Below are 19,713 nucleotides of genomic sequence, written 5' to 3' on the forward strand. Positions count from 1 at the left end.
TCTAGTGTGATCCAAATGCTCCCATCTTTTTATGGGCTCACCAATGAAGACCCATATAAACACCTAGATGAATTTCTTGAGATTTGCACCACTATCAAGATTCAGAACTTCACTGATGATGCTCTGAAACTTAGATTATTTTTCTTCTCCCTTAAAGATAGAGCCAAACAATGGCTGAATTCTTTAGAAGCCAACTCGATTCGTTCTTGGGATCAAATGCAACAAGAATTTCTTAAAAAATACTTTTCCATAGGAAGAATGAACCAGTTTAGACGTGCCATTACAAGCTTCTCCCAAACCGAGGGAGAAGAATTTCATGAAACTTGGGAGAGATTTCGGGACCTAATCCGTAAATGCCCTCATCATCAAATACCTAAATGACAGCTAGTGCAATGTTTCTATGACGGATTGACTGAACGAAACCGTCAGATGATTGATGCCGCATGCGGGGGGACATTCGTGCTTCAAAATGAGCATGAAGCATGGCAATTATTTGAAAATCTAAATGAAAACTCCCTCCACCATGCTTCTTGTTCTTGTCAAGGACCCCTGAATTCTCAAAAAAAAGGGACCATTTGTGAAATAAGTCATTCTATGGACCTGTCTAGCAAGGTAGATGCATTGTCCCATAAGATTGACCAACTGATGATAGGTGGGTATTACATGAACTCTTCCCAAGCACAAGTGTGTACTATCTGTTCTAGCCTATCCCACCCTATTCATGAGTGCCCTTCAGCGCCCTAATTCTCCGAACTCGTGCAAGAACACATCAATGCTGCTCAAACACAGCCTAGATCGGGTAATGACCCATTTTCCAATACATATAATCCGGGATGGCGAAATCATCCAAACTTTTCTTGGAAGCAGCAAGCTTCGAATATAGCCCAACCTTATTCCCAAAATTTTCAAAATCCTCAGAATTTTCAAACCCCACAAAATATTCATCCCTACCGTCCCTCGACTCAATTTCAACACACTTCTCCACCCCAAAGAAACACAGCCTTTGAGGAGAAAGTGTTGAACGCCCTTCAAGGTTTGAAAACCATGACACAATTGGTGCACTCTCACACGCACTCCATCGCCAAGCTAGAATCCCAAATGGGGCAACTAGCTAATGCACTGAACAAGCGAGAGGAAGGAAAGCTTCCAAGCCAACCACTAAGTAATCCTAGGGGACAATACATGGCTCAAGAAAATCAGTTAAATACAATTCATCATGAACAAGCCAATGCTTTGACTACCCTAAGGAGTGGACGTGTAGTAGACAATAAGATTGGGGAGGACAACAATAAGAAAGGTGAAGAAGAGGATATAAATGTATCAAATAAAAATCTAAAATCTTCTTCTTCTTCTTCTTCAGCTAGTCCACCATCTGCCACAACCCACATTCCAAAGGCTCCATTCCCTGAAGCACTTAATGCACCCTCTTCCTTTGACAAGAAGGGAACTTCATTAGAAGAGATGATAGAGGTCTTCAAACAAGTTAAAATCAACCTCCCACTCCTTGATGCCATCAAACAAGTTTCCTCCTATGTCAAATTTCTCAAAGACCTTTGTACACAAAAAAGAAAATTTAGGACACATGTGCCTAAAAAGGTCTTCCTAACTGAGCAAGTGAGTTCTATTCTCCAACACAACACCCCTCCGAAATTCAAAGATCCTGGTGCTCCCACCATCTCCTGTATCTTAGGAAATAATTTCATTGATCGAGCACTCTTAGATCTAGGGGCAAGTGTCAACCTTTTACCTTATTCAGTTTATGAGAAACTTGGGTTAGGTAAGTTAAAACCAACCTCAGTATCCCTTTAATTGGCTGATCGATCTGTAAAAACACCACGTGGGATAATTGAAGATGTTCTTGTCAAGGTAGACAAATTCTATTTTTCAGTAGATTTCATTGTCCTTGATATGGAACATGAACCTAATCCTAAGAAACAAATCTCCGTGATCCTTGGGCGACCCTTTTTAGCAACAGCCAATGCATGCATCAATTGTAGAACAGGGATAATGAACATATCATTTGGGAACATGAAGGTAAAATTAAATGTGTTCAATGCGGACGACAAACCTACGAGGAAAGTTGAGTGTTTTATGATAGACAAAATAGATGAACGCATATAAGGAGATGCAAAAACTACCTCACTATGTCTGGCTGAAGATAATAAACTTAGCGCTTGTTGGGAGGCAACCCAATTCTCTTATATTTTTTTAACATTGAGGACAATGTTAGATTTAGGTTTGGGGGTATTCATCTTGATTTTCATCCAAAAAAAAGAAAAAAAAATAGAAAAAAATGTGTTCATTTTCATTTTTTATAAAATAATAATAATAATAATAATAAATTAAAAAAAAAGTTTTTATTTTTAAAAACTTAATTTCTATACATTTATGCGAGAATGATAAATACACAAGGTATATAAAATCTAAAAAGCCCAATGACTAGTCGAAAGTAATACAAATTTAAGTTTTTTTTATTAAGTCTCTCTTAGGAAGTTGTAAGCTAATTAATACTTTGGAATTTCACTACACACTGGCCGACCCTTTTAAGATCTAAGCTCGACATTATGTTGATAGTATAGTAGCAACCTTGGACCCTGATGAATCATATTTATCGAATCCAAAAAAAAAAATCAATAAAAATGGATTTAGTCAGGAACATCGAAAAGGGCTACCTATTGTCAAAGGTCAAATGGGCTTGTGATGAGGACTCCGAGCATAAGTCCGTAGGGGAGTCTCGATGCCCGACACCTTATGCTAACTGGTGTGAGAGTTGTCGACTGATTGCTCATTACACGGAGAAATCACCACAAGAGTAAAAGTGCACAATTTATATATCTTTTATGAAAAAAAAAACTCTGTATTGACCTTGAAAAAGACAATAGTGTGAAAGCTGTCGTTGTAAAAATTCGAGTAAACTGAAATATTACGGATAAAGCCCGTGAGGTACTAAAGTAAACATCCACAACTCTGAAAATCCTGCAGATAAGATGATTTTAAATCAGTGAGTAGGTTCCTTCGACCAATCCTTGAAAACTACTAGTCATTGCAATATTTTGAAGATCCGAACCCTTAGCTTGTGTACGGTCTAGATTTCACTGAGCACTCCAGTATAAATAAATCTTACAACTCCGTAACGGAAACTTAATGACCTCAACTTGAATTACATTTTGACTTAGGATTTGGGCTGACTTAGTAAATAAAACCGTGTGTGTTTTGAAATTCTTATCATTTATGTATCTTAAATTAGATTTTAATAATAATAAAAAAAAGAGTTTTTGAAATTCTTTACTAGTATGCATTTGGAATTTGATTTTCACTTCATAGATCAATCAATCTAAAAAAAAAAATTAATAATAAATAATTTATTGAAGTTTGTGGGTATCTTTACTGAAAATCCTCACGAGACTATAAATCGTCCACTAGGGTAACCTAGGGGTTTAAAGCATTGTTGCATATGATAAATGCAATCGCGATGCCTGCGAAAGTGAGTTAGAATTTTTCTTTTCTAGTTTTATTTTGCTCGAGGACTAGCAAAACATAGGTTTGGGGGTGTGATAAGTGTTGAATAATTTATAATTTAGTTATCTTTCCATAGCACTTACCAATGTTCTTAAACGGATAAATACTTATTTTACCATGAAATTGAATAATCATTGAAATAAATTTAATACATGTTAAGAAATAAATAATTCCTTCCTTAAGCTAAGTGCAAATAATCCTAGAGACTCAATAACGTTGGGTTTGAGCTCAATGCCCAACTGCCATGCATGCACCCAAGCACTGTCCACCGCCGTGGCTCTCCAAGTGACCCAACGGTTTAGAAATTTCCATTTCCGCATCACGATTCCTCCCAACCGTCCGCGATGAAGTATCCAATCATTCCAGGATCCGTGCCATTCTTCAGCTCGAGCTCAAGTCAATCACATGATGGAGCTCAACCCAATAGACCAAGCCAAAATAGGGGAGATCAGCCCAACGCAAAGTGTGCAAATCTCGCAGCTTGTTGAGTTGGTTTCCGCATCAACCTTCCATCCCAGCGTCGAAGCAGGGGAAGCATCCAACCCTCCGTGATCCACGCGGTGCACCAGCGACCAGCTCCTTCCCAGCCGCATCCAACGAGTGCCCACCGCGTCCAGCTCCTCTGCCATCAGCCCGTCCCAGTCAGCTCCAATCACAGCGCTGAAACAGGGAGACTCTTTGATGCCGATGATTCGAATCCTCCCCCACCAAAGCAACCCGATCCTCCATTCTCGCTTCAAAACAATGGGACCTCGTATCAGCCGCGTGCCAGATCCACCTACGCGGCATCGTCTTCATCTCCGGCCCTTCTTTCGCCTGTGATGCAGCCCATTCCACCTCCCAGTAGGCAAGATTCACGGCATCATCTTCATCCTCGGGTATTCTGCCATCCGATGGTGCAGCCAGCAATCACTCCTCTGCGATTCCAGCCGTCGGCATCCGTCTCTAGCTCCGTCCCCGTCTTCTCCGAGATCCCGCGGCCATCTCATGTTCTTCCATTTGCGCATTAGCCTCCCGTCGCCAGCTCCATTGATCCGGCCATCTACAATCAATCCGGCACTCCACGGATCATGCCTTCCTCCCGAGATCCAGCCATTCTCCCTCTTCGTCCGCGATTTGCCCTCCAACATCGCGCCCCGGAATCAGCAGTTTGTATCTCTTCTCCTTTCCCGAATGAGCACCCCGGACGACTACATAAGGAGGAGAGAGCTTGGGAGAAAGGGGGCGATGGTTTGAAGAACAGAGGAGGCTCTGTTCGGGAGAAGAAGAAATAAAAAAAAAAGAGAGAAGAGAGAGAGGCTGGGAGCGGAAGGGAGTGAAGAGTAATTGTTTTATGAAGATGGGAGGACTTCCGGCCACCATGAGCAGCTAAACCTCGATTTAGGGGTTTGATGAAGCCGTGGATGAGTATTTATGTTGCATTTCTTCGATTTTTAGCATTGTAAGACAGTTGCATATTTAATAAAATTATGATCTTGAAATGTCTTGTTTAATTTGTGTAAGACGTTTATCTTGTAGAAAGCCTCTACATGAATTAATATAGTTTATCGAAATCGAATTCAATACCTGTGGTTTGGAGGAGATTGTTATGCAACTACCAGATTTATCTTTGAGAAATTAATCATCACATGAATCATGCTAAATAGGACAAACCATGCCTATCCTTAGAGAAGATGGTTTGTACTAGGCTTAGATGACTCATACTGTGGGTTAGATTTCAACTTTCTGTATGATTGCCCTAACTTGTAGTTAAGAGCAATCAGATCATACATGCATCTAAATCATTGAAAGCATCATATTTACAAATCCATCGGTGGATTCTAACCCTAAACATCTCTTCCCATAAAATATTCCTACTATTGCATTCATCTTACTTTTAGCTCTCATTAATCGATAAATTAAAATTCTTTTTACTCTAGCTTATGCCCTTTGAATTAATTTAGTTAAATCAAGTTAGCAAATTCTTCTTTGTGGAGTGATTGATTATAATCCTATTTGATTTTAATGAGCTCAAAGCATTTGAGTATATCTTATGTTTACTAATGAATTCAATCTAGTGTTTCAGTGAAATTCTTGTAAATTTATGGTTAAGTGTCTCTAGATTTGGTTCAAGACATTTTGGATAAGTTAAGAAGTCAATTTGAACCAAAGTCTGAGACTCGAGTCGACTCCGAGAGATTACGAGCCGACTCCAAGCATATCAGAAGCACTGGCACAGGCTCGAGTCGACTCCTGTACATTACGAGTCGACTCCGACTGAGAACAGACAGACGAACAGAAAGATCCAATTCAAAACCTGTCAACGAGTCGACTTCTGAAGAGCACGAGTCGACTCCGATACTGCCGAGTCGACTCCAGGGTAGTACGAGTCGACTCCAGGGAGTTACAGACAGAAAGACAGAGAAGTTATTTTGGTGAGAGCCGAGTCGACTCCTGAGGAACTCGAGTCGACTCCGATGGTTGGCAGGTCGACTCCAAAGGAAGCGAGAGTCGACTCCCAATGTGATACAAGGCAAAAGTCAGAGAGCAACTTTCGGACATTGAGAGCCGAGTCGACTCCCGCAAAGTCCGAGTCGACTCCAAGACAGCGCGACCCCAAAAAGACAGAAGACAGTATTTTCGTCTCTGAGAGGTGAGTCGACTCTAAGACAGTTCGAGTCGACTCCAAGGCAGCGCTACCCCAAAAAGACAGAAGACTGTTTTTCGGATACTGAGAGTCGAGTCGACTCCAAAACAGTTCGAGTCGACTCCAGGACGGCACGAGTCAAAAGACAAAAGATCGGGAGTTCGGACTCTGAGTGCCGAGTCGACTCCCAGTATTTTCGAGTCGACTCGAGTGAGCAAAGTTGAAGAATACATCTATGGATTCCTTGGAATGAGTCGACTCCAAAAGTGCCAGGTCAGCTCCAGACTTTGGGGAGTCGACTCCGGGTTAAGTCGAGTCGACTCCCAGTCGAGAAGAGCACTTTAATTCAAATCCGGAACAGTTGCCGAGTCGACTCCAGAAAAGCATGAGTCGACTCCCGCTGCAGCCGAGTCGACTCCAGATCGCGCGAGTCGACTCCGATCCCGACGGAAACATTGTTAGGATGTGCAGAATGTGCAGAATGGCTAGAAGATTGTGTCTAACGGCTAGTTTCCGTGGAAAATGGCTTAAATAGCCACAGAGAACTGTAGCAAGGCAGAGAAGTGATATGCCTTTCAAAGAAAATAAGAAATCTCCAGCTACCATTTGATTTCAAAGAGCATACACGGAAAAGAAGGAAGAGGGGCATTAAACTCCATCCTACCAACTCTTCCCAGCATTAAAGAAGTCTCCTTCAGCCTTCAAGTCCTCAAGACATTCAAGAGGAGACCCAGAGTTCAAGAAGCCCTCCTCTACATCTTCATAAACTTGTTTGAGGGCTCTTAACTTCTCTCTTATTTATATTGCTGAATATTTGCTTGTTTAGAAGCTGTATTTTTCTGTTTGTTTTTCAATCTGTTTGGTCCTTACTTGATTCAATCAGGGGATTGAATCAAGGGTGTAAAGGTTTGTTGGTGAGCCTAGGTTGAAACCAACGCCTAGGTTGAAACCAAGGTTTGATTGTGATCCCGAGAAAATAATCGGATGGTTCTAGTCGGTGAGCCTGAAAAAATCGACCGAGTTCGTTGTGATCTCGTAAAACAACAAGTTAGGTTGTTAGCTTGTAAAACAACTGGCTGTAATCCGAGGGGTTATAATGAATTCCCAAGTGAGGCTTGGAGAGTGGACGTAGGAGCAAGGGTTAGCTCCGAACCATTATAAATTCCTTGTGTTTGTGATTGCTTTGTTGTCTCTTACTTTCATTTCATTCACTGCACATAGCATCTAATTAATCAACTTGCAAAAAGTATTAATTAGTTATTCACAAACTATTTAATTGCAATAATTATTTTAAAACCCAATTCACCCCCCCTCTTGGGTTGTCTATCTGGGCAACAAGTGGTATCAGAGCCGGAACTCTATTACCCAAAGAGTAAAAGATCAAAATGACAACCCCATTTGGATCTTCTCACATTGAGGGCCAGTCCACCCATAGACCTCCATTCTTTAATGGATCCGACTACTCATATTGGATGGCTAGGATGAGAATATTTATCCAAGCCCAAGACTATGAGATGTGGACCACCATTCTAAATGGACCATACATCCCATCCATTTATGTAGAGGGTGTTACTGTACCCAAGCTTGAAAAGGATTGGGATGACAATGACATAAGGAAGGCACAACTAAATGCCAAAGCAATGAATGTGCTTTATTGTGCATTAGATAGAAATGAATTCAATAGAGTCTCTACTTGCATTTCTGCAAAAGAGATTTAGGATAGACTTGAAGTGACCCACGAGGGCACAAATCAAGTAAAAGAATCCAAAATAAATATTAGTTCATAAGTATGAATTATTTAAGATGGATTCTAATGAAACAATCACTTGCATGTTCACTAGATTTACTGACATTGTCAATGGCCTAAAAAACCTTGGCAAAAATTATACTAACAGTGAGCTTGTCAGGAAGATTCTTCGTTGTCTACCAAGGTCATAGGAAGCCAAGGTGACGGCAATCCAAGAAGCCAAGGATTTAAACAAGCTGCCACTAGAGGAGCTACTTGGATCCCTCATGACGCATGAGCTAACGATGAAACAACACAATGAAGAAGAGTCCTCTCACAAGAAAAAGGTAATAGCACTTAAATCTGTTTCTACTAACAAAGATTTGTCTTGCAGCAGTAGCAGTGAAGAGGAAGACAATGAGGGAGATGATGATGAGGCTCTCCTTGTAAGAAAATTCCATAGATTCATCAATCGGAAGAAGTCATCACATCAAAGGAGAGGCCCCTCAAGTTCCTATCATAAGGATAAAGGTAAGGAAAGGGAAAATGAGGGGATCGGATGTTATGAGTGTAAGAAGCCGGGGCATATCAGAGCTGAGTGTCCTTTGATGAAGAAAGGGAGCAAGTACAAGAAAAAAAAGTCCTTGTCTCCACTCTATCGGACTCCGATACATCATCATCATCATCGGATGAGGAACAAGAAGAAAAGGCCAACCTATGTTTTATGGCTAACGATAATGAGGTAACATTCGGAACACATTTAGACTTTACTTTCGATGAATTATATGATGTTTTTAATGAATTAATGGACGAGTATAAGACAATAAACCTTAAAAACAAAGAATTGAAACTAACTAACCAAATCACCTCCGTAAGTATGAAACATTAGTTAAGGATAAAGATGTTATCATTAAAGAAAATTCAGAACTTAAGACAAACAACCAAATCTTAATTCAAAAGACTAATACCTTAATTAAAGATAACGAAAGGCTGACCAAAGAAATATTAGAACTTAAAAATAATAAACAAATCTTAAAAGAGAGTCTCACAAAAGATCTAAATGGACTAAAAATAGAAAAATAAAAATTGGCACTAGAACTTGAAAAGTACAAGCCTTTTGTAGAAAAATTTACATATAGCTCAGAAAAATTATAAATGATACTTAATAGTCAACGAGCTGTGTTCAATAGAGCTGGTTTAGGGTATAAACCTAAAAATAAGCAAAAACTCCTTAGTAATTTCTTTGTTAAAGCAGGAAAAAGCAAAACTAAGAAAATAACATGTTTTTGCTGTGGAACATTAGGACATAAAGCAAATGTGTGTGATTATAGAAAAGGAAAAACTAAAAGAAAAAATAAAAGGGTTTGGTTCCAAAAGGAACCAACATTACTAACCACGAAGGACCCAAGAAAACTTGGGTACCTAAAATTATATGATTTGCTTGTGTAAGAGTGTCTTGCAGCCAAGATCGACAAAAATTGTTGGTACTTGGATAGTGGCTGCTCAAGACACATGACGGGTGACAAAGACCAATTCTTCACCCTTGAGCCTAAGAAGGGAGGTGCTGTGATATTTGGAGACAATAACCAAGGTCACATCATTGGTATAGGTAAAGTACAAATCATCCCTTCAACCTTTATTGATAATGTTAGATATGTTGATGGTCTTAAGCATAATCTACTTAGCATTAGTCAATTGTGTGATAGAGGTTTTGATGTTTTGTTCAAACCATCTTTATGCATCATAACCAACTCAAATGACAACAGTTTAGTTTTTAAAGGAATAAGACGTGGAAATGTGTATGTAGTAGACCTTGAGGATCTTGCCAAACATAACCCATGTTTAGTTGTTAATGAAACTAAGGATAATGATGCTAGTTGGTTATGGCACCGTAAGTTAGGTCATGCAAGTATGGACACAATATCTAAACTAATTAAAAGAGATTCCGTGATAGGTTTGCCAAAACTAAAGTTTGAGAAGAATAAAATATGTGAAGCTTGTCAATATGGCAAACAATCAAGGAACTCCTTTAAATCCATAAATTGTGTCTCTACCTCTAGACCTCTAGAACTACTACACATGGATCTATTCGGACCAACTAGAACCACAAGTCTAGGTGGAAATAAATATAGTCTAGTTATTGTAGATGATTTTTCTAGATATACTTGGGTAATGTTCTTAGCTCATAAAGATAAAGCATTTTCAGTATTTAAGAAATTTCATAAGGAAGTAACAAATGCTAGAGATACTTCAGTCATAGCTATTAGAAGTGATCATAGAACGGAATTTGAAAATCATCTATTTGATGAATTTTGTAGTAAAAAGGGAATAACTCATAATTTTTCTGCACCTAGAACACCACAACAAAATGGAGTTGTAGAAAGAAAAAATAGAACCCTAGAGGAAATGGCTAGAACCATGCTATGTGAAAGTAACCTCCCTAAGTACTTTTGGGGAGAAGCCATTAATACCTCATGTCATATATTAAATAGAGTTTTATTGAGACCTATTATAAAGAAAACACCTTATGAACTTTGGAAAAATAGAAAACCCAAAGTAAACTATTTTCATATTTTTGGATGTAGGTGTTTTGTTCATAATAATGGGAAGGATAATCTAGGTAAATTTGACTCTAAATCTGATGAGGGTATATTTTTGGGGTATTCTACAACTAGTAAAGCCTATAGAGTTTTTAATAAAAGAACCCTTGTTATTGAAGAATCTATACATGTTGTTTTTGATGATTCTAGTGATATTTCTTCTAGCAAGAGAGTTGATCTTGATGATGATGCTGAAATTCTTGAAGAAAAGATTGATGAGATGACATTACAAGAAGATGAACAAAAATTTATTGGAAATGCATCATCAAGCCAAGAGGCTATTGTGGATCATGGGCTGACTAAGGCTTGGAGGTATGCTCATGGGCATCCTAAGGAATTAATTTTAGATGATCCATCTCAACCCGTAAGGACTAGAGCGTCTCTTAGGAACTTAAATAATCATCTAGCATTTGTCTCACATTTTGAACCCCAACACATAGAAGAAGCTGAAAAAGATGTAAATTGGATAAATGCAATGCAAGAAGAACTAAACCAATTTACTAGAAACAAGGTATGGAACCTAGTTGAACGACCCTTTGAATATTCAATTATAGGTACCAAATGGATATATAAAAATAAACTTGATGAAAATAGAATTGTAATTAGGAATAAGGCTAGACTAGTAGCAAAGGGCTATAATCAAGAAGAAGATATAGATTTTGATGAAACCTTTGCTCCTGTAGCTAGACTTGAGGCAATTAGATTATTACTAGCATTTGCATGATCTAAGGATTTCAAATTATTTCAAATGGATGTAAAAAGTGCATTTTTGAATGGGTATATTAATGAGGAGGTGTATGTAGAACAACCTCCTGGTTTTGAAAATCATCAATACCCTAATCATGTGTATAAATTGAACAAAGCACTTTATGGTTTGAAACAAGCACCTAGAGCATGGTATGAAAGACTTAGCAAATTTCTACTAGATCATGAGTTCTCTAGGAAAAATGTAGATACAACACTGTTTTTAAAGAAGAAAAACAAAGATATGTTAGTAGTGCAGATTTATGTTGATGATATTATTTTCGGTGCTACTAACAATCGCCTCTGCAAAGAATTTGCTGACTTGATGCAGAGTGAGTTTGAAATGAGCATGATGGGAGAGCTGAACTATTTCCTCGGGCTTCAAATCAAACAATCTGAAGAAGGGATCTTCATCAATCAAGCTAAATACATCAAGGAGATGCTTAAGAAGTTTGATATGGAAGGAAACAAGTCAATCAGCATACCCATGAGCTCATCATGCAAACTAGACCAAGATGAATCAGGTAAATCTGTAGATCAAAAGATGTATAGAGGTATGATAGGATCTTTATTGTATCTTATAGCAAGTAGACCTGATATCATGTTTAGTGTATGCATGTGTACTAGATATCAGTCTAATCCTAAGGAATCTCATCTAATTGCAGTCAAGAGAATCTTTAAATACCTAATAGGAACAAAAAGTATAGGTTTATGGTATTCTAAAGAATCTAGCCTGAACTTAATAGGATACACAGATTCAGACTTTGCTGGTTGTAAACTTGATAGAAAAAGCACCAGCGGGTCATGTCAATTCTTAGGAGAAAATTTAATCTCATGGTTTAGCAAGAAACAAAACTCGGTTGCATTATCTACTGCTGAAGTTGAATATATTGCTACCGGGAGTTGTTGTGCTCAAATCATGTGGATCAAACAACAACTGGAAGATTATGGAATTAAACAAGATAAAATTTCCATTAATTGTGACAACACAAGTGCTATTAACTTAACTAAGAATCCAATTCAGCACTCAAGAACCAAACACATTGAAATAAGACATCACTTCATAAAAGATCATGTACTGAATGGTGATGTTACACTTCAATTTATTTGCACTGATGATCAACTAGCTGACATCTTTACAAAACCCTTGAGTGAAGAGCGATTTAGTGTGCTTAGTAGAGGATTAGGAGTGATTGATCCATCTTAGTGATGTTCTCTTCTAGTTCATTGATTTTGATGATTAGGTTGTGTTAAATATAGAGTCTCTCATCGATGATTATCAAATCAGAATATAAACTTAGTGATTATCCCTTGTTTGGCACGCAAATAGTATGATTTTTAGGTGCGTGCCAGAGTTCGAGTCGACTCGGATACGTTTCAGAGTCGGCTCATGAGGGGGAGTCGACTCGCACACAGATGGGAGTCGACTCGAGGTCGATGGCAACATAGGGGGAGTCGACTCGCGCATATTTTGGAGTCGACTCGAGGTCGAGTTGACTCGCGACTTACTGGAGTCGACTCGCGGTCGGGATCCGATGTTTTAACCCTAATCGAAGCGTTTAATCAACACTTCTATTCACCGCCTCCACTGTTCACAAACCCTAGAGCCATCTCCGACCTCGTCTCCGACCTCCATTAGGGTTTTTCTGTCGAGCTTCTTCCGTCCATTAGGGTTTTTCCCCCTCTCTAGGTCTAGAATGCCTCGTAAGGTAGTTGTCTCAAGCCGAAAGAGGCCCCAGTCTGCAAGCAGCGCCGAGCGACGGTCCAAGGCTCGGAATGATCCCATGAGGCCACAACCTCCGGTTCCTTCCCCGCCGAGGCCGGTTCCCTCGCGTCCGTGCGCCGGGAAGGCGGTCTCCACCGGGAGATATGTCAACTTCAACTATCTCTCTCGGAAAGGCTTCACTATAGGGCATAGGTTGAGGGCCCAAGGTTTAGACTTGTTTTGCTCCCTAGATCTCCCTACTTACCCAGGGCTAGTTAGGGAGTTTTACGGGACTGTTTCTAGGGGTAATGGGGGAATACAAGGAACCGTAGCGGGTGTCCCTCTATTCATTTCAGAGGATTTTATAGCACAAATCCTACATCTTCCCCAAGTAGGGGTGTTTCCCACTCACCCAGCCGATAGGACTGAAGCCCTTACGGCCATATTAGGGAGTCCACCCCAGTCCCCACTAGATGAGGTGTCCGCTAGTCAGCTTTCAGTTGAAATGCGGCTCCTCCTGAGTATTATATCCAGGACCCTGTTTCCTAAGACCGGCCGCTTTGACTTTGTATCCGAGAGGGACCTAGCCCTCATGTATTTTATTCTCCAAGATACCTCAATTAACTTCCCTAAGCTGATCTACAAATACTTATGTGAGCCACTAGACAAACCTAGGCTCACCCTTCCATATGGGATGTTGTATACCCTGATTTTTAGGGAGTCCGAGATCCCCATTCCTGAGGGGGAACCCTCTCGCGCACTGCGATACACAGATCGCATGGGTTAGGGAACCCTTCACAGGATGGGATTTCATAAGGTAGAGAGAGCCTGGGTCAGGAAACCATCCTCTTCCACACCTACTACTCGACACTCCCCCAGCCCTGATCATGATTCTGACTTTCCCACCTATCCCTCCACCTCAGCACCATCCACTTCAGCCGGACCCTCCTCTTCAGCACCTCCTACTCAGCCACTAGAGGTCCGGATCTCTCCTGAGCAGCTCCGGGAGCTGCGGCAGGAGATCGTGCGGGATCTTCGGGACGACCTACTGAGGGAGCTCCGAAGTCCAGCCACTGCCCCCTCTTCTGCATTGGTTCCCTCATTGTCAGCCGTGACCGAGATGACGGCTCATCTGAGGGAAGAGATTTACAACGTCAGAAGCCTTATACAAGCCCAGTTCTCAAATATGAGTGATGTCACAAGCAACACATGAAAGATGCGAGATGACATCCGACACGACTTGGGCAGCGAGAGTCAGGGGGCCGAGCGTCTGGCGAATGTGTTGATCTCCAAGTTGGATACCCTTCAGGCGAGTCTGACTGAGCACTCCTCGATCCACAGTAGGGCCACCTCGGCGATCATCACGCAGCTAGGGAAAGTCACAGATGGGGTCAGTCTACTTATGGAACAATCAAGACTGGGCAAGGGAACCACATCCTCCTCGAAGAAACCCTAGCCTGCTTTTTCATTTTGACATGTATTTAGTGCTTTACTCTTTGTACCTACATCTACAATCAATACAATGAGTAGACTCCATAGAGCGGCGCTTCCATTTTATACACGACTATGATATAGAGGTGCAGAGAGTAGACTCCGCGGATAACGTGGCAGACCCGTTCACTAAGCAGCTGAGTCAGCAAAAGACTGAAGCCCACCTTGAGAAGATGGGCCTAAGATATATGACCAATTGGCTTTAGTGCAAGTGGGAGATTGTTAGATGTATGCCCTAGAAGCCAATCTGGCTGACACATTGTTAATTCTAGGGACATAATTTGTACTTGACTATTTATTATTGAATAAATAAAAGGCATCTTTTTCGTTCATATTATTTATGTGTCTATGAATCGTCCAAGAAATTAATAAGATGATGATACATATTCTCAAGAGTTGAGAATTTGAGCCATGTATCATTGGTGATTAATTTCTAAATGCTCCTGATCAATGGACCATCACGAGGACGGTGATCGATCCGATCAGTGCACAGATCACTTTCCTTCTGGATGGACGAGACGTGAGTCCACAGTGTAGGGACACTGAAGTGATAGTGCAGGTGCTTGTTAGAGAACAAGGGTACTGAGCGTGACCAAGACAAGAAGTCACTTGGATGTCTATCCACTCGTCAAGACTTGCTTGATGTTGCAGTAGTGTGACTGGTCCTTTGACCTGCGGTGCTTCGGCTGCTCACAGTGAGGTTATTGTAGTTTGACTGCACACATACATGGTCTCTAGCCATATGGGTCCATGCAGTGTAGATTGGCTGCAGTAAGTTCACTGTAGGAGTAGGGTATGCACCTATAAGGAATCTATCGACCTTGATAGAAGAGGAGTGATCCTATGTGATTTGTTAGACTGAGTTCTAAGACCTTGGCCAGGGCAGTAATATAAAGTGGAAAAAGAGTTTTCCACTATCGAACTCAAGTCGAATAAATCTTGACATATGACAGACGATGGGGTTTGACGAGTTATCCATGACCTCCGTCCTGTAGGGATCCACGATAGTAGGACTGTATCACACGTTAACTGCACCTAGAGGTTCATCATTCCATTCTGCTGGGTAGCCACTACATGCTGCTAGGTGTCACTGGTGGATGGTGGGACTCATAGGGATTATCTTGATGATCGATAAACCCTAATGAGTTGAGTTGGAATCGTTCCAACCCATTGAAAGGAGTTTTCAATGATATTGAGATAGAGATCACAATATATCTCACTACCAGTCAGAATAGAACCTATGGGGTCACACACACTAGAAGTATTGACCGATCCGATGGTTGAAATCGTGATTAGGAATCACAAGAAATCAATTTGATTGATAAGAAGTTGAAGGAACAAAGGGAATTAATTAATTGGACTTGAAACAAGAGTCCTACTTCGGGTAGGATTCCTAGAGTCCTAATTGGATTAGGACTGGGAATCCTAGTTGGAGTAGGACTGGGATTCCTACTTGGAATAGGATTCCTCAATCCTAATGAGATTAGGAGTTTTGAATCAAAATTGGATTCCTACTTGGAGTAGGATTCCTAGAGTCCTAATCGGATTAGGACTTTGGATTCAAATAGAGTCCTAATTGGATTAGGACTAAAATTAAATACATCCTAATTAGATTAGGATTCCTTAAGTCTAAATTAATTAATAATCTAATGAATCAACATGACTCCTAATTGGATTAGGATTGAAGAGTTCAATTGAGTCATGGTTCATTCAAGTCCTAATTGGATTAGGACTAACATAGATTGAACCCAATTGGCTAATCCTAATTGGTTTGGGATTAAACCATAAGAGAGGCACCCAATCCTCTTTGGAAGAGGATTAGGGCGTCACAAGAAGGAGGGATCACGCCCCTCCTCCTCTCCTTGTGTGCGGCATGAAGAGAGGGGCCGGCGCCCCCCTTCCCTCTTTGGAAGATTGTCTTGGAGCTCCTAATTGTTAGGAGCTCCACTCCTTATAAAAGGAGGACTAGGGCCGGCCCCAAGGTAGAAGACTCCTCTTCCTCCAAGCCGTGGCCACCCTCTCCCTCTCCTCCCTTGGTTCAGCCGCCATCAGCATAGGGAAAAGAAGAGGAGGCGTCTCCCTCCTCTTGGTCTTCTTCCTTGGCTTCAGCGCGTGTGAAGAGAAGAAGGCTGCGAAGGGATTTGATCTTCTTCCTCTTATTCATTCTTCTTCTTCCTCCTCTCAAGTGCAATCAAGAGTTGATTGAAAGAGAGGACATCAGCCATCAAAGCTATCTCTGCAAGGGAGCTAGCACCCCGGTGAGATAGAGAGCTTGGATCGGATCCTGCTTCGTGTGGATACCCGTAGAGGCCGGACGTTTGAACGGCTTCAAGCGAACCCTCTTCCAAAACCACGAATTCAGATTTGCGGTGATCATCTACCCGCGCAAGGTGAAGATTTGATCTTCCTAATAGTTTTAAAAGTTTCAATTCTTACCTAATTGCGAAAGGTCTCGAAACAACGTTCATGCGATGAACGTCGATCCCGCGCATGCCTCTTCCGCTGCCATCTGATTTAATTTTTGAAATATCAGCGGCATGGGCGGGTTCCCAACAGTGGTATCAGAGCCTAGGCTTCGTAGATTAAGGTAAGAATTAAATATCTAAAGGCTTATTAGATCTGAAAATTGATTGATCATGCATGCTGAAAAATTCTGCATGCAGATTTTTCAGGGGTGCTGATTTTTTACATACTGATTTTTATGTGATAAAAAGATGATTCTAATTGTATTGTTAATGGGATTACAAAGTTTAGAATCATGATTAGCATGATCAGCGACCTATGTCATGATATAATCAGTGAGTTTTCAGATCTGAAAATTATAATTGTTGCATACGGTGATGATCATAGGATTCAACCCCTTTTGGTATCAAATGTAATGACCTGCGATGTGATCTGCGATGTCATGTAATTTTTCAGATGCTTGCATGCATCGTATTTGATGTTTTGAGAGGCCTGCGTGCCTCCTAAAAGGAGATGTAATTTATTTTTATTTTTAATTTTACATCTGGTTGTATTTCTGTGATGTGATGTACATCAACGATCAAGTTGAAGCAAAGGCATGAGATGAAAGGTGATCCAAGCGGCTGATGGCGATGGGATCAAGGGTTGATCAAGGATCGAATCAAGGAGGCTTGGAACCAATTCAAGAGTTGAAGACCACTTGATCGATTGATGTGCATGTGCTTGTAATACGACCTAATTAGAATCCATGATCATCACCTAGTTAAAGTTTAGCTTTAATTTGATGCTGCGATTATAACTGCCTGTGATGTGCCGTTTGCATGTGATGTAAATGCGAGTCGGGTAGATAGGTTTACATGTGATGTAGCAAACCCAATTGAGACCTAAATCAAAACCTCCTCAATCAAGTCGAGAGTGAACCGACATGAGCAAGTCATATTAGATTAATTGATCTAATTGGTGTCTAGGAAAGCATGAAAGGTGGTTACTTAATTAGGACCTTACTCTCTGAGTAAGGGGAGCCTCCCACCTGCTTACCTAGCCAATTGTTCGATTACCTCTTATGAAGGGCTCAAGTTGCAAACACTAAGACCTGATTAACCAATATTAAGTCAATAGGTCTTCCACTGTAGTAGAGCTGCTAAGGCCTTTCTGATGTTGATTTGTCTCGACTGGACACAGTGGTCAAGTTGCATCGGGGGGCTGGACCTCTCTATAGACATGAGATGTTGTAGGGTAAAGGTGGGGTTGGGCACCAATAACTGTTAGGTGAGGACCCAATGACGACTTTATTCCTACGGTTATACGGTGGGTCTGACTTAACTAAGAAATGGGACCAATAACTGTTAGGTGAGGTCTTCATGGCTTAGAGACCAAGTTACACTGCAACATGCTTGAGAAGTATTGTACAAGAGTTGTACACTCATCCATCTATGTGTCACCAATAACTGTTAGATGAGGTGGCATGTAAATTGGTGGGACCGCAGTACCCACTAGAAACCCTAGTCGTGTGGGATTTTCGTTTTCCTACCAGAGGAGTGTGAGGGATTCGAGAAAATAGTGGGAGTTACATTTGTTCTAAAAGACCTTAGAACAGATTAGGATCAAGTACAGAAGTCTAACTAGAATCTCTACTCTCTGCAGATACAATGTCGGCTTCAAACCCTCTGACCCGTATTCTTGAGACCAACCGACTGACCGGAACCAATTACAAAGACTGGCTTAGAAATCTCAAAATAGTTTTTGACTGTGAGAAGATAGGCTACATACTCGATTCAGATATCCCCACACTACCAGCACGTCCTACTGATGTTCAGCGTGAGTTGCATAAAAAGTGGTTGGATGATGACATTAGAGTAAAATGCTATATGATGGCATCCATGTCTAATGAACTCCAATGCCAGCATGAAAGTATGAAGACTGCTAGGGAAATATTGGCACACCTGCAAGAGTTGTATGGTGAGCAAAGTCGCACAGCTCGTTTTGAAGTGTCCAAGAGGCTTTTCAAAGCAAAGATGCGCGAAGGGCAGTCTGTCCATGATCACGGTCTGACCATGATCAAGGACCTAGAGGAGCTTGAGAAGCTCGGTATGGACATGCACAAGAAATTACAAGTGGATTTGATCCTACAGTCACTTCCTGATTCATTTGGTCAGTTTATAGTAAACTACCACATGAATAAGATTGAATGCACTAAGACTGAACTCATAAACATGTTGGTAACTGCTGAGGGAGCCTTGAAAGGTTCAAGGGGCAATGTCCTTGCTGCTGAGTTGACTTCTGGTTCCAAGAGAAAGTCTACTTGGAAGAAAAAGAAGCCTGCTAAGAAGCAGAAGAAAGACAAGAAGCCAAAGAAGGAAGTTCAAAAGAAAAAGGCTAACGACAAAGGAAAATATTTCCACTGCAATGTCGAAGGCCACTGGAAGAGAAACTGTCCTTCATACCTCGAGAGCCTGAAGAACAAGAAAGGTGACACACCTTCAGAAGGTATAGACTTGCTCATAATTGAAACTAATCTAACGGTTTCTTCTACTCCTAGTTGGGTTATAGATTCTGGTTCTAGTGCTCATTTGTGCACTACCATGCAGGGTCTAAAGAAAAGTAGAAGGCTGGCGGAAGGTGCGGTAACCCTTCGGGTTGGCAACGGGACAAAAGTTGCTGCTGTGGCTGTGGGCACCTACCATCTGCGACTACCGTCTGGATTTAGTTTAATACTTAGAGACTGCTATTATGTACCTGTTGCTAGCAGAAATTTGATTTCTGTTTCATGTCTAGCACAGGAAGGTCATGTTTTTACATTTGACAAAGACTGCTGTTCTATTTATTTGAGAAATAAAAT

General features: G+C 40.9%; 1 non-coding gene across 1 annotated transcript; it reads right to left on the reverse strand.

Moving 5' to 3' along the window:
- Positions 1-265: 265 nt before the first annotated feature.
- Positions 266-371, reverse strand: LOC148703719 (small nucleolar RNA R71). Its single transcript, XR_015982335.2, has one exon. It is a non-coding gene; the product is annotated as a small nucleolar RNA R71 (small nucleolar RNA).
- Between the last annotated feature and the right edge of the window lie 19,342 nt (positions 372-19,713).

The sequence above is a fragment of the Phoenix dactylifera genome, chromosome 4 (assembly GCF_051530095.1).
Source record: "Phoenix dactylifera cultivar Ajwa chromosome 4, Ajwa_hap1_PhDact_Kaust_v1.1, whole genome shotgun sequence".
Lineage (NCBI taxonomy): Eukaryota > Viridiplantae > Streptophyta > Magnoliopsida > Arecales > Arecaceae > Phoenix > Phoenix dactylifera.